Here is a 14117-nt window from a genome sequence, read left to right on the forward strand (position 1 = left end):
GATTACATCTTATCTGATCGAAGGAAGCCAGGAAAATAACCTTTTCCCACTTTATACTTGTTTCCAAGTTCATCATCAAAACACTGATATTTACCATTCTTACGCTCTTTAAAGTTATGGAGGATAAAGACTTTTCTAAAAATCTCTTTAGAATAGATTTTTATGGGAAGGAAGCACAGAATCACCAGTGGTTTCTTTTTTCTTTTTTTTTAAGCTTTACTTTATCAATCTCATCAAACACACATTTGAAAGCGTATCAACCGAGCGTCTTCTGGTGGGTCGGTTCACAACAACACAGAACAAGGCAATTGTGTTTGCAGGAAGTTTTCAGTCAAAACTATACACAATACACTTGACTCCTGGCACTTGGTTTTCTGTTCTTGGTGATGTCTTATTGTTTGTGAGTTGTTTTTCATAACTGAATGGAACTCTAAGTGTAGATGTGATCAGTAACGAGAAGTTCTTTTCTCAAATCCCTAAACCTGATGTGTGTTCAAGTCTTTTAAAATTCTTTTTCAGGCTGAATAGCAAAGAACCTTTATGTTCCACTTTTCTATATACGGGCACCGTGTTTCAGTCAACCAGGGTTTTTGTGTTCGTTTTTTGTTTTGTTTTATCAGCCTACCTCTGGAGGTAAATTAGAATTAAGTCCACTCAAATCACTGTTAGCTGACAAAGATGGCCTTGGAACTAACGAGTTTAAACGTGGAGTTTGCTCTTGTAGGAAAAAAGCGAAAACAAAATCAAGTCAAAGCTAGTCTTTTTCATTGGTCTGGGCAATCAATCACATGCCTTCCAGAGAAAGCTGCCTGTTTTACATACAAAGTATTTGCTTTGATATGCTTTACTTTGGAAGTACAAGATGTGCATTAGAAACAGCCTGCCTTCCTTCGTCTTCTTGGTTTCATAACTTCTTTAAAGTAGCTCACTTTTTTTAAGTGTAATTTCTTTATCACATTTAATGCCATTATTCTACAGAGTAATCCTTTCCTGTCTGTTACAAAGTGCAATAATGAGCATAGACTAGTCCGGAAAAATGGCTTTCCTGAGGATGAGAAATATATACCTAATCTCATTTGCTTATTAAATATATTGCTATACTTCAGGAAATACACAAAGACATTTAGCTTATACAATTATTTCTTTTAATGGTAGCTTTTGGAATATGGAGTCTAGTCATTTACACTAAATTATAAAAAGAAGTTTATATTCCTTACGTAGGCTTAACTCCTATTTTTAAATCACCACTTTTAAAGAACTTTATGGTCAAATTTGCCAAAGGGAGAGCATCCTCTCAACTGCAGAAAAGACAAGGTGGTAAAGGAAATGACTGGGGGCCCAACTAGGGTGGCTCCGTGGTGGAGCACTGACCTATGAACCAGAAGGTCACGGTTTACTTCCCAGTAGGGCACATTCCCCGAGTTATGGGCTCAGTTCCCAGTGTGGGGTATGCAGGAGGCAGCTGATCAATGATTCTTTCTCATCATTGATGTTTCAATCTCTCTCTCCCCTCTCTCTCCTCCTCTCTGAAATCAATTTAAAAAAAAAAAAAAAAGTGCTAAGGACAGCATATTGCAGTGCCTGGACAGAGGAACCCTTTTTCTAAGACACATTTGTTCGATGGAGTCAGGAGGAGGGGGATACAGAGTTTGTAATCTGGATCCCAAAGTAACAAAAATTTGCTTGACAGAGTTTTTAACAAGACCAGAATTGGTAAAGAAGTCTCCTTATCTCTCTTTCTCTATTCAATCATTTACTCAATCTTAGTGGTTCTACCTTAAAAATTTCTCTTAGACACACTGAATAAATACATAAGTTTGTTTATTAAAATATGGATGAATGGATGAACAAATGAATGAATCAGTGAACGAGGCACAGCAGTGAAAGATCTTTTGGCTTATTGTCACAGGTGAGAACTGCTTCCTGAATTCTGGGAGACCCATCCAAACACAACACTGGCCCGGCAGTGGGTGGGCCCATCAATCAGCATGCTGTTCTGGAAAAGGGAAATGGTTTGAACCTAGGCCTTTATTTTACAGTACAGCAAGGTACTTAGCAAAACTAGAACAGAAGAAAATGTGGAAACTCACAAGCTAGTATGTGACTGTCTTACCCCTGGCACACTCATCGTGTCTTGCTGGGGATGTGGCTTTATTTTAAGAGCTAAATACTGCTGGGCTGAGCTTGAAAGACTTACTTCCTAAACCACCATGATTACCCCTGTAGGCCTAGGTGTGGCCACTGAAGGACAGAGTGGCAGGACACTGAAGATGGAAAAGGAGGGCATAATAGGCAGAAACCAACCAAATTAGTCTAACTTTAGCCACTGGCTTCACTTTTAGTATCTTAGGTTATACTTTTTAATTATTATACCATTCATATCATTATAGTTTATAATTTGTTAAGTCTTTTGTTTTCTTTCGACACACAAATAATTTGTTGACTATTTGACCACAAAATCTACCAAGTGGCTATCTTTTTTTTTTTAAGCTTTTAAAATATCCTCTACTCAGCTGAAAGTAAGCAGAAATAGAGAATCTTCTGAAAACTTCCCAAAACTTTCATATGAGTTGGAAAGTCAAGGGGTTCGGATAACTCAGGTATGCGCCCAAACATGTGGATGCTTGTCAACTGTAAGTCCTTTTCCAGTTGTTCTCTTCAGTTTTGTTTTTCTTTCTTTTTTCTTTTCCTTTTTTTTTTTTTTTTTTTTTTTTTTTTTTTTGTATCAGTTATTGAAAACAACCTTCAGGCAGGGCCTGGATATCTTTCATATTTCTATCAGTTGAAAAATTCAAAATAAAAACATTTTTACAGACAAAGCATGCTGAAATCCTTTCTCTAATTGCATCTATTTTATACAAAATATAACCCTAAGAAACATAAAGGGACAAGGGAGTGTGGGCACCTGTAGAACATGCATGATAATGTGGTCTCTGGTTTATGTCACAAGGCTGTGCTTTCTATAACAATGTTTACCTTGATTTGGGGTTTCTCTTCTGCTTCTTCCTGCCTTGGCTTTAGCCTTTAAAATAAAAACAAAAATAAATGAAGGCAGAGAACCACTTTTACAAGCAAGTGTCTTTTGAGAAGTCATTGTTGTCTCATAAAGTTTTATCTTTTTTGATTTGTTGCGATTTGAGATGCAATAAAAACTCAAGACAAAGTTTAACATCATGTCCCTTAATCAAAATACAGTACTTTCCCATCTACTCTCATCTACGGAATGTACACATTTTAAACTATTTGTACACTCAGACTTAACAGTTTTTAGTGCTGTCGGAGCCTGCTGGGATTCTCCTCACAAGTTTTGCAGAGGGATGGAGTGCACATAGGAAACTTGGCAACACATCTAACGTTACCAAATAGTGACAGGAGAGCTAATTTTTCAACAAATACCATTTCGACAAATGCCAGATTTGAAGGCAATCCCGCTGAAACCTGAGGAGCAATATTTCACGTCAGATAGAAGACTGTACATAAAGTTCTGATTTAAAAAAAAAAAAGTAACATTTAGTTTCATATAGATTTTAGAGGCTAAGTTTTAAAAATACTTTGAATATTTAATATCAAGTTATGGAAAATAGCATGCAGAGTTTTCATTTTTGCAAGTAAACATGCACTCTACAAACACTAACTAAACTAACAAGCACATGTTCTCCTTCCTTGAAATGTATTATGTTTTTAAATCAAAGACTTACTTTAAAAAAAAAAATGGTACTTTGCTCCTCACAGTGTGTGTGTGTGTTGGGGGTGGGGGGGAATGGGAGGGAGGATTTACAATCACTCTTATGTAGGCAATTTTAAGACAATAATACCAGAAATCTTTTAACATGTCAAGCGAATGTTTAGCAGTGTTCTGAAATGTCTATGACGCTTCTAATTACAAACATTTTTATAAATAGACGCATTTTTAAATTGAAAAAGTCTTGATTTTTACTAAGGAGTAGTTGAACGGCCTATGAAATTGGTTAGGTGTTTTGAAACGAAGTTTCTTGACTAAACAAACAAAACGATATGCCACTTGAGGCCATTCCTTCCACCTGAGTCACTGACTCAGGGGCAGAGCATGGCATTTAGATGCCAGTGGAGACACAACCTTTTGACTGTGATCCTTTTCGTGGTGCAGTCTCATATTTTGTTTATCCCCAATTTAATAAAATTTAAATCATGTTTACTTGTCACAATCTGGGAACTCCTTATGTGCAAATATTTAATCTAATTTTCCGTTGAATCTTCCCAAAGATCTTCATATAGCAGGTGTTGACCCAATGTTCACTAAGTTGAATTCATCTAAGGGTGCTGTCTTATCTCCCAATAATTGCACATGGGACATCTGCCCTGTTTTCTTTGTAGTATTTCTCTGCATTAGACCACCACTTACTGATTTTTGCACTACTCAACAGGATCAGGGTGGTACTACAACTGCCTACTTGATTCTGAGCCTGAAGTAAATAATCAGTGATATTTAGAAAGCTCCAGGAAGGGGTAGGAGGTGGAAGGAATGTGCTGTCAGGGATTTTTTTTTTTTTTTTTTTCTATTTGGAGGATTTGGTGCGGTGGAAGACAGACCAGGTTTAGAAGTCAAATGGGCTTGTTTTCAAACTCCTGCCATTTCCTAGGAGGAGTGACAACTTTTCAGTGAGATTTAGTTTATCATCTATTGAGTGGGAAGAACAAGGTTTACCCTTTGGAATGCTGAGAAGATAAAATAAGATGTTATCATGTGAAACATTCAGGATAATGTCAGACACACAAATGGTACCAATTAAACGTGAAGCAGAAGGATTATGGCGATACATAATAAGACATTTCTTTGTAGGTCACATGCCTCGCTAGAATTGACTCGTCCTGTCAAAAGAGGTTTAAAGTGACCCCCTTCACTTTGGTGATATGTGAAGAAGGCTGACCCCATCCAGAGAATTCAACTACTAAAGAGAAGACAATTGAATGTTCCACCATTACACAGCAAGTCATTGTGAGGTCAGAGGATATATTTTTGTTAAGCTCTCGGAAGCAAGCAGCATCCCTTAGAATCAAACAATCAAGATCAAGTCCTTAGAAATCTCTCTGGTAAAACAAAGAGTCGTACATTGTCTTGTAAGATAAAATCCAACAATGAAAGCAGCATGGCGAACTAAAGTGGTACAGAATAAAAAAATAATAATAAATAAATAGACAAAATGTAGGCATTGAATACAAAGCTAAAGGAAATATGTAAGTATAATTAAGTGTGAAAAGCATCTATCTTTCAGGAGGTGGAACTTCATCTTTACCTCTTCCTGCCCACTTTAAATGATTCCTTCCAAACAATAGAATATGGAAAGGTGGGAGTTGGAGAAAGCTGATAAAAACTACCTTGGCCAAGTAATGAAGGTTAACATCATGTTGATAGCACACACCCCTGATATAATGTAGTTAAGAAGGGCACGTCACCTCTGTGATATTCCTCCTAAAACCCATAGAGACAACATCAGACATACGCAACTGGAGGGACATTCTACAAAATAACTAACCAGTGTTTCTTAAAACTGTCACGGTTATGAAAAACAAGGAAACACTGAGCGACTGTCACAGAATAAAGGAGATTAAGGCTGCACAACAACTAAACTTAATGTCTTATGTTGAAGGAGATCCTAGAAGAGAAAAAGGACATTAGTTAAAAAACAAAGAACAGGGGGAAAAATATATGAAATCTGAATAAACTCTGGGAGTAAGTTAGTAGTAATGTAACCATTTTGGCATCTTACTGTGACAAATGTATCATGGTAATGTAAGATGTTAATAACAGGGGAAACTAGGGAAGGAGTATTATTTTTATAACTTTTCTATAAATCTAAAGTATTTTAAAAACATTTTAATGAGGAAAAATCATTTATCAATAGTTTTTTTATATGTTGAAAAATATGCAATCCACAATGAAGTTGTAACAGTCATGACAAACATGGGCATTTCACATCAAATTATGTATAAGTCCAAACTTTTTTATTAATATGGTTTTATTGATTTGAGAGAGAAAGAGGAAGGAAGAGGGGGAGAGAAAGAGAGAGAGAAAGAGAAACATCGATTGGCTGCCCACTCACCCCAACCGTACACACCAGACTGAGGATTGAACCTATAACCTGGGTATGTGCCCTGACTGAGAATCAAACCAGTGACCCTTTGGTGCATGGGATGGCACCCAGTCAACTGAGCCACATCTGCCAGAGCTATAAGTCAAAACTTTTAAATGCAACTTTAGTGAAGAAATTTAAGACTTTCCTCAGTCCTTGATCTCAAAAAGGCACAATTAAACACAAAGAAAATTATAATAAAATATCTAATACAGTTTAATTAAGGATGCCATATCTATACTAAAATGTGCACAATAGTTACTGATATATGAGGACATAAAGAAAACTATACATTCCCAAAAGTTGAAAGTAAGCTGGAAGCGCAGCTGGGGAACACTTACATACTGACTGTACAACTTGGCGAACTTCCTCACAGCCTGGCAGCCTGTGCAGCCGACTTCTTACCGGAGGACGCGGCACGCCAAAGGGCATCTTCCAGGGAGCAAAGGGGAGGCTTCATCTCCTTCCTGCCTCCTTTCTTTGGTTACATGCAATTTTTTTATAAATAAAAACAAAATTGTTAACATATCAGAAGTGAAATGGTCAAAGGAATAGAGAGGTAAGTAAATAGATGATAGAGAGATGATAATGATAGATAGATAGATAGATAGATAGATAGATAGATAGATAGGTAGACAGATAGACAGATAGATGAGATATCTCCAGACAATAAAATACAAATGTCCCACAACAAACAATTAAAGTCCTGCAAATGCAAAAAACAAAACAAAACAAAAAACTCCTTTTAAAAAAATCCCAAACAATCAAATTGAAGAAAACTCTTTAGAAGTATTGAACTCAAAGTCAGCAAAGGTAGGTTAGATTGGCATTCACGAATACTACTGATGGGAATGTATTTTGACAGGAGAAGGCAATGTTTAGGCAATATATAGCATATGTATATAGAAGGTTTATTTATGTAGTAAATCCATTCCTAGAAAATAAGTTTAGAGAAGTCGTTAAATATTTATGTGTGAGGATATTCCCTAAAACACCATTTATGTACAAGACTAATAGTTGAAGCATCTTCTAATAAAGGAAAATCAGAAACGGTCAACATTTCCAACAGTAGAGGAATTGTAAGTAAACTCTGAGGCATGCATAGGATTAAGAATTAAAGTGCTAATAATAATTATGCTTTAATAAACTAGAAACTTGCTCACAATATGATGTTAATTGAATAAATCAAGGCACAAAACCATGTCAAATATGATTCCAATTTGGTTAAAAATATATACATATTAAAATTCAGAAGGAAATGTATCAAAATGTTCGCACCATTTATCTTTGTGGTGCAATTATGCATGAGTTATATTTTCTCCTTTATTCTATCCAGTTTTCTTTTTCGTTTTCCCACAGGAAGCATGAATTTCTTCAAAATCCAGAAAACAATAAAAATAATAAGAATGAGCTTTAAAGAGTGATACTTAAAGGCTTTTCTTTGAGCAATTGCACAACAATGTCTAAATGCTGGGTCATAAAGGCCCCGAGGCACAGTGGACATCCAAGCACAAAGGGCAGGATAAGAATGCAATATGGGGGATGCAGAAAAGATTCCAGGGAGTCAAAACAGAGACAATTCTCTTATGTGGGTGGTTTGCAAAAAAATCGGCGCAGTCATTTATCCAGAGCTTACCCAAGAGCATTAAAAAATACACACACACACACACACACACACACACACACACACACACACAACGAAACACACAACACAACCAAACAAGCTACTGGGGCTGCAGACAAGAGACAGGCCCTGGAGCTCTGCCATCTGCCACTCTTGATCCCCACTGTCTGCCTTCCCAGCCCCAGGGTCCCTGCAGCAGGCTTTGCAGAAGCATGTCGCCTAAGAAGCACAGTTTAAAAATTGAGAGAATCCTCTTAAGTTAAGGTTTATCATCGCTCTTATGGTTTTTCTAGGTGTTTTTTTTTTAATGTGACTATCAGAAATTGTAAAATTGTTTATGTGTCTCACATTTATGATTGGCATTACATTTCCAATGGACAGTACTATCGTAGAACAAACAGAACTGGAACTAAAATTGTTAGTCTCTCTGGTCTCTGGTCTTATTTGGGATTTTTTTTTTTTTTTTTTTGAGAAGAGGAGAGAACTTCTTGTTCTATAGATGAAGAGTGAGAAAACAGCCCTGTCCTCTTGAGCCTTTGATGTATCAATTGGGAACTGAGTTTCTTTGTGGAAGCAGGAAATGCCAGTTATATTCTATAATAAAAGAGGAAAATGTGGACTAACTCAAAAAAATGCACCCAGAATAAGTTTTCTGTTGGCTTGGGCAATGGTTAGGAACTGGCTTGAGTCCTTTGGTCAGTTTGATTCTGTCTGTTAGACAACATGAAAATGGGAACGTTATGTGAACAGATTTAAAAAAAAAACAAAACACCTCATTTTATTCAGAAATATGTCCTCTTATATTAGGTTTAAACCTTCAGACAGAATACTTTCCTCTGAAATTGAGCATTAGTCTCCTAAAGCCCATGAATTCTAACATTAAGTTCTATATCTCTGCAAAAGCATCTTCATCTATCATTTAAATATATTTTGACAGTCTGCCTAACATAATAGTGGATTCTAAGATGGAGTTGACATTATACAGTCCCAAATTTCAAGGGCCTTAGTATTTTCATTAATTTGTTCAACAGATATGCACTGAGCACTTACTTTATGTCAGGCCCTCTTCCAGGCTTTAGAGATGCAATGGGGAATAAAAAATAGAATAAGATCCCTGACCTTCTAGAAATTACAGTCCCCTGTGGGAGGTGAATATTTATCAAATAATCACAAATTTGAAAAGCAGGAGGCATGGAGAATTCAAAACTCAAGTGAGAGGATGAGTTTTAGATAGAAAGAGGTACATCTTCTCCAAATGTAGCAGGAATGATGCCCTGAATCCAAATAGCTACAAAACAAGCCAACATGTTTGATAGAAAGTACATTGCCTAGACATGATAACCACTCATTATCTGGACATAACCAATTACTCAAAGCAATATTTAATTTCAGAGAAAAACCAGGGTTTAGGAATAAACTCATCTGTTAAGGTTGAGTTTCAGGTTAGTGGCAGGCAGGCCCAGCCAGTAACAACAGGAGACACTTGGCAGTATAGACAGGCTTGTCACCATCTAGGAGATTTATTATGTATGAAGACTGAGCTTCCATCTGGCAGAGATCCGTGATAAGGTCTAAATAGTAAGGCAGGATACCACTGCAAAACAAAATGTGAAATGTGGGTCAAGACAGAGGTCTAATGACTGGGCATGCAGAATGTGGGGGAACGGGATATAGAAAGGAAGAGGGGTGATGAGACTTGAGATTAAAACAAAACAAAAACAAAAAAAAACACCCGGTCATAGGAGCTTTTCTATCAGGCATAATTGGGGACAACTTGGGCTTCTAGAACATCATGGAAGTCCAGTGACCAATGCTAACCATGATCTGGATAGATTAGTCATTGTGGTTCATGCTGGAACACCATGACCCAGGGCAGTCTGTAGGAAAACACTGCTTCCAAGTTCCCTGGCTAGAAAGAGGAAGCTGAGGCAGATAGATTCTAGTTTTTTTCTGTCTTAAGTCAGTATTGCCCCCAAATGATTTTGATATACTTTGAGAAACACTACTCAAATATTTTTTAGGTAATTTTTGTATGTATGGTTGGCTGAGGGGCTGGGCTTCAGAGAAGACTCTTCTCAATGATTCTGAGATACATGCATCCCTTGAAAAGTACAGCTGCCCTAGGAACTGAGGGAGAGAATGATTTGTAATCTTACCCCCATAAAAACTGGGGAAGGCAGCAATGTGATAATGAGCAAGTTCGTGAGGAGAAGGCACTTTCAATGGCCTTTGAAAGAGAATCACGATGTAGAAAGTTGAAAGTGACAAGAACGGTCAACGCTATGTACAATAAATCTATCGTCACTTAAATTCATGTAGAACTTGTATTGTATGGCCTATAATATAAAATATGCAATACAGTTTTTATTTTTCATGTGAAACTTGTATCATATGGCTTATAACATAAAACTTGCAATACAGTTCTTATTTTTCATATCTAAATCAAGATGAAAATATGTTTCTTTTATTCTCTAATTATAAATTATTTAAACCTTCTATATCTTGCTTACCATGTTCACATTTGTAATAACAATCATTCATCAGGGCATTCCAATGATTTTAAAGTCATTAGTGTAAATTTGCTTGACAGAGCTCTCACTAGTTAAATGATGCTCTTTTCTTAGACTAAATTTTATGTGTAAAATCCTTCCAAAGACTTCTTTATCAAAGTAAAGGTCATCAGGAGACTAGGGATGCTAGGAGGAACCTGAGAGTGAAGGTTTATCCTACTGCCACATCTTAATTCCCACTTTCCTTGTATCTGCATTTGTCTTACTTATTAACTCATTTATCTTACTTATTAACCTATTTGGCACTTGTTTGGAGACAACTAGTTGAAGTTCAGTTAATAAGTAAGACAAATGCAGATGGATAGATACAAGGAAAGTGGAAATTAAGATGTGGCAGTAGGATAAACCTTCCAGCCCATAGTAGAGGGCACTCACTGGTCCTTGGTCATGAGCCTGGTGACAGGAGTATGGAAACCAGAGGGAGAGGGAAAGAGGATGAGAGGAGTAAATGCATATCAATCGTGTTTCTAGCATCTATAAACCTGATGCTTTAACTTCTGTCCTACGTGCTTCTCTCCTACATGCTTCTGTCCTACGTGCTTCTGTCCTACATGCGTATGCCAGACACACCTTGTTCCCAGAAAGCGTGACAATGGCAATGTGGCTGAGTCACCTTGCTTTGGTCTCCTGTACTCCTCCCATCAGGAGGAATCCTCCTCCCAGGGGCACTCTTTTCAACTACATACCAGTCAACAGAGTCTACACCCCACCCACCTCCCTTTCAGGCTTTCATTCTCTGGGCCACTATATACCCGCCCTAATCACCACGGGCCAGAGGTGAGACAAGTAGGGAGAGCCGCTATGCACTAAGCCCATTGAAATTATTCTTTCTAGCGAATTCTAAGCCCACTTGCACTGCTTCATCTGTTGCTTCTCATGGAAACCATGACAAAGGCTCTTGCCCACAGTTCTCTTTCCCCCACTGACTTACAACTGACCCTGTCTCCACTCCCTCCCCCTGCCCCCACTACAGTGTGGCATGCACTCCTTATCTTGGTATCTTTGTTATAATAAACTATTTTTCCCCAGTGGCAATTGTCTCCTGATCTATTGGCCTCACCATACCTGAATAATGACAAATCCTATTAAAACAAAGATGACGCAAAAGAGGGAACAAGGAAGGTGGTTGGTTATTGGCCAATTTTAGTTACCTGAGTTAAAAAAATCTTCATGTTTTGTCTAGTTTTTTCTACCAAAAGGGGTAAGATGGTTGTCTCCCTTCAAAGTCCAGTTAAGAAACAAGTGTTTTATTTGGCACTTGTTTGGAGACAACTAGTTGAAGTTCAGTTAATAAGTAAGACAAATGCAGATGGAGGAAAAAAGTAGAAACAGAAGGACAATTGCTATCAGGCTCAGCAAGTACTGGTGCTTGGAGGAATTTCGGAAGCAATCAAGAGTTGGGGTGGTGAGGGGTAATGTATGTTGAGGTATCTGCACTGGAGAACTGGCCACCGGCAGTAGGGAGCACTCAGTGTCACATCTTATAGTATATATTCTTTTAACCCTTACGAGGCATCCTCATAAACCTCCTCACATCATGTGGGATGCTTGTGCCTCCACAGGGAGTTTCCCAGTCATGCATACCTAAGTGATTACTACCACTACCTGAAAGTTAAGTCCTTACTTGTGTTGTCTCTGTCTCAGGCTTCTCCCAAACTCTGCAACCATTACCAAGTTCCTCTTCAGTGTGGCGGTATGGCCTTCCCTTCTCCTAGCCAAGCTCACTTGAACCCCCACCCTCAAATTTCTTAACACCTGAAATAAGAGGATGTCTCCAGCAGGCGTCTCAATTCTGTGCTGTTGTTCCCACTCCCTCTAACCACCACCACCACCCTCCCCGCAAAAAAATTGTGATCACAGCAGTATTTGATTTCTGAGGGGGGTGGGGGGGGGAACAAGTGATAGAATTTATTAATTTCAGTACTTATCACACTCATTGTATCCCAAATGTTAGAAAAATATTTTAATATTTAATAACGAGTGTGTTTACACTGATGTGTACCCCCTTAGCATAAGCCCTGGATTGTTCTATTTAAGAGAAACAGACTTAGCACTCCAAAGAACAAACTTTCATAGACCCAAAAAGATTTCAGATAAGGGATTCACATACATACACATGCATGCATGCATGCATGCATACATATATAGACAATCATGCACATACACATACATACATAGACAATCATACATTCATAGACATATAAGCAGATCGTGTGTCTATACACACACATATGCACATACACACACACACAACTAACTGAAGCTACTTTAAATTCACCCTAGCCAATGTTCTGAGTGTAGAAATCTCTTTCTTTTCACAGATTTGCAGTTGGGCAGTCCCAGTGATAGAGGGTCTCCAGGCCAACAGGAGTACTCTCCCTTGAAGCATGAAAGGCTCTTTGTTACTGTGTTCTTGTGCCACTTTTCTATTCATTATGCTGCAGAATACCACAGTTATTCTCCACTCTATTACAAAGAAAAGAAAAGCACAAGATGCTTCAGAAAATTGGTAGGATTTGTAGAAAGGGAAAGGAAAATTTTTAATCTGTAATTATAATGTTTTTTGCTTCTCTTATTTATAGACAAGACAAGGTCATGTTTTCCAAAAGAATGAGGGTCACTGAGAATGTTAACAATGCATTTTAAGATCCTCTACCTACAATTAAGTGCAGTCCCACAATGTCCAGGGGACCTCCAGACCACTCTAGAAAAGGCTCCAGAGTGTTTGAGTATCACGACAGACAGTAGGGCAGGAGACATCTGATTCTTACTCCCCCAACACACTTGATTTGGCAACAGTAACAAGATGTTCCTTTGGGGAACTTCTCCACTCTTGTTCTCAGTTCGCGTGGTTTAGGTGGAACTAACCTTACACCCTAGCTCTGGAAATGAGGCCATGACTCCAAGCCAAATGGATAATCTCAGGACCTTCACTGAAACTTTTGTAACAGAGACTCTTCTTCTAAACATCATTACCATAATTTTGGAAAAGCTTTGGGATGAAGCTGGCACATAGGGAAGACAGCAGAGTCAAGGATGGTGGAGTAGACATGGAGATGTGCCACTGAGGTTTCTCCTCAAGGAAGGACTGGCTGCTCAGGGAGAGGCGTTCCATGATGACCTCCACCTGTCAGCTTCTTCGGTCTGTCTCGGCTGGAGAGCTGCCTCACCCGAGGTCATGTGCTTCCACATTAGTGGAAGGCCTCAGTCGTTCCTGAGCCAGGCCAAGCACAGAGCCTGGCCACCTTGGGCCCACCTTGGGAAAGGCTTCAGGGTCAATATTTAATACTGAGCTTTCCACTGGGTTGGCCGATGTACTTCAGAGCCTGTATCTTTGTTTCCCTTCCCTGCTCTGTGACTACCTTCACAGGTATTGATCTGTAATAAGGAGCTTGTACCCTCAGCTCCACCGTAGCATCTGATTCTGAGAAATGCAATAATAATAATATGTTAATAAATTATAAACAATGGTTATAATAATATGAGACTATGAGTGACTGATGATTAATTAGTCATGATTGATAATAACTGAGTTTGGAGAAAGTAGGTGGGGAGAGCTGGCAGGGAGAAGAATGAGTCTCTGGAGGTGGTTTTAGAATAAAGGTAGTATTTGTTTATAGTGGTGTAGTGTTTTATGTGTTTGGCAGAGCCTCCAAAACAATGGTTATAATAAGTTGAAACTATTCTAAAATAAAATTGACATCTATCTGTGAAAGACCAGGAACCAAAACAAACAAGTGACTGATAAATTGTTTGAAAAAACTGCTATGGCTGAAATAATTTCTCCCTTTGGACTTCCAGCAGATCAAGCCA

General features: G+C 38.2%; 1 long non-coding RNA gene across 1 annotated transcript; it reads right to left on the bottom strand.

Moving 5' to 3' along the window:
• Positions 1-1901: 1901 nt before the first annotated feature.
• On the bottom strand, positions 1902-6604 carry LOC311626252. Its single transcript, XR_014795660.1, has 3 exons — positions 6452-6604; positions 2977-3022; positions 1902-1996 (listed from the first exon to the last, which is right to left on the bottom strand). It is a non-coding gene; the product is annotated as an uncharacterized lncRNA (long non-coding RNA).
• Positions 6605-14117: the final 7513 nt, after the last annotated feature.

This window comes from Pipistrellus hanaki (assembly GCF_964339955.1).
Source record: "Pipistrellus hanaki genome assembly, chromosome: 7".
Lineage (NCBI taxonomy): Eukaryota > Metazoa > Chordata > Mammalia > Chiroptera > Vespertilionidae > Pipistrellus > Pipistrellus hanaki.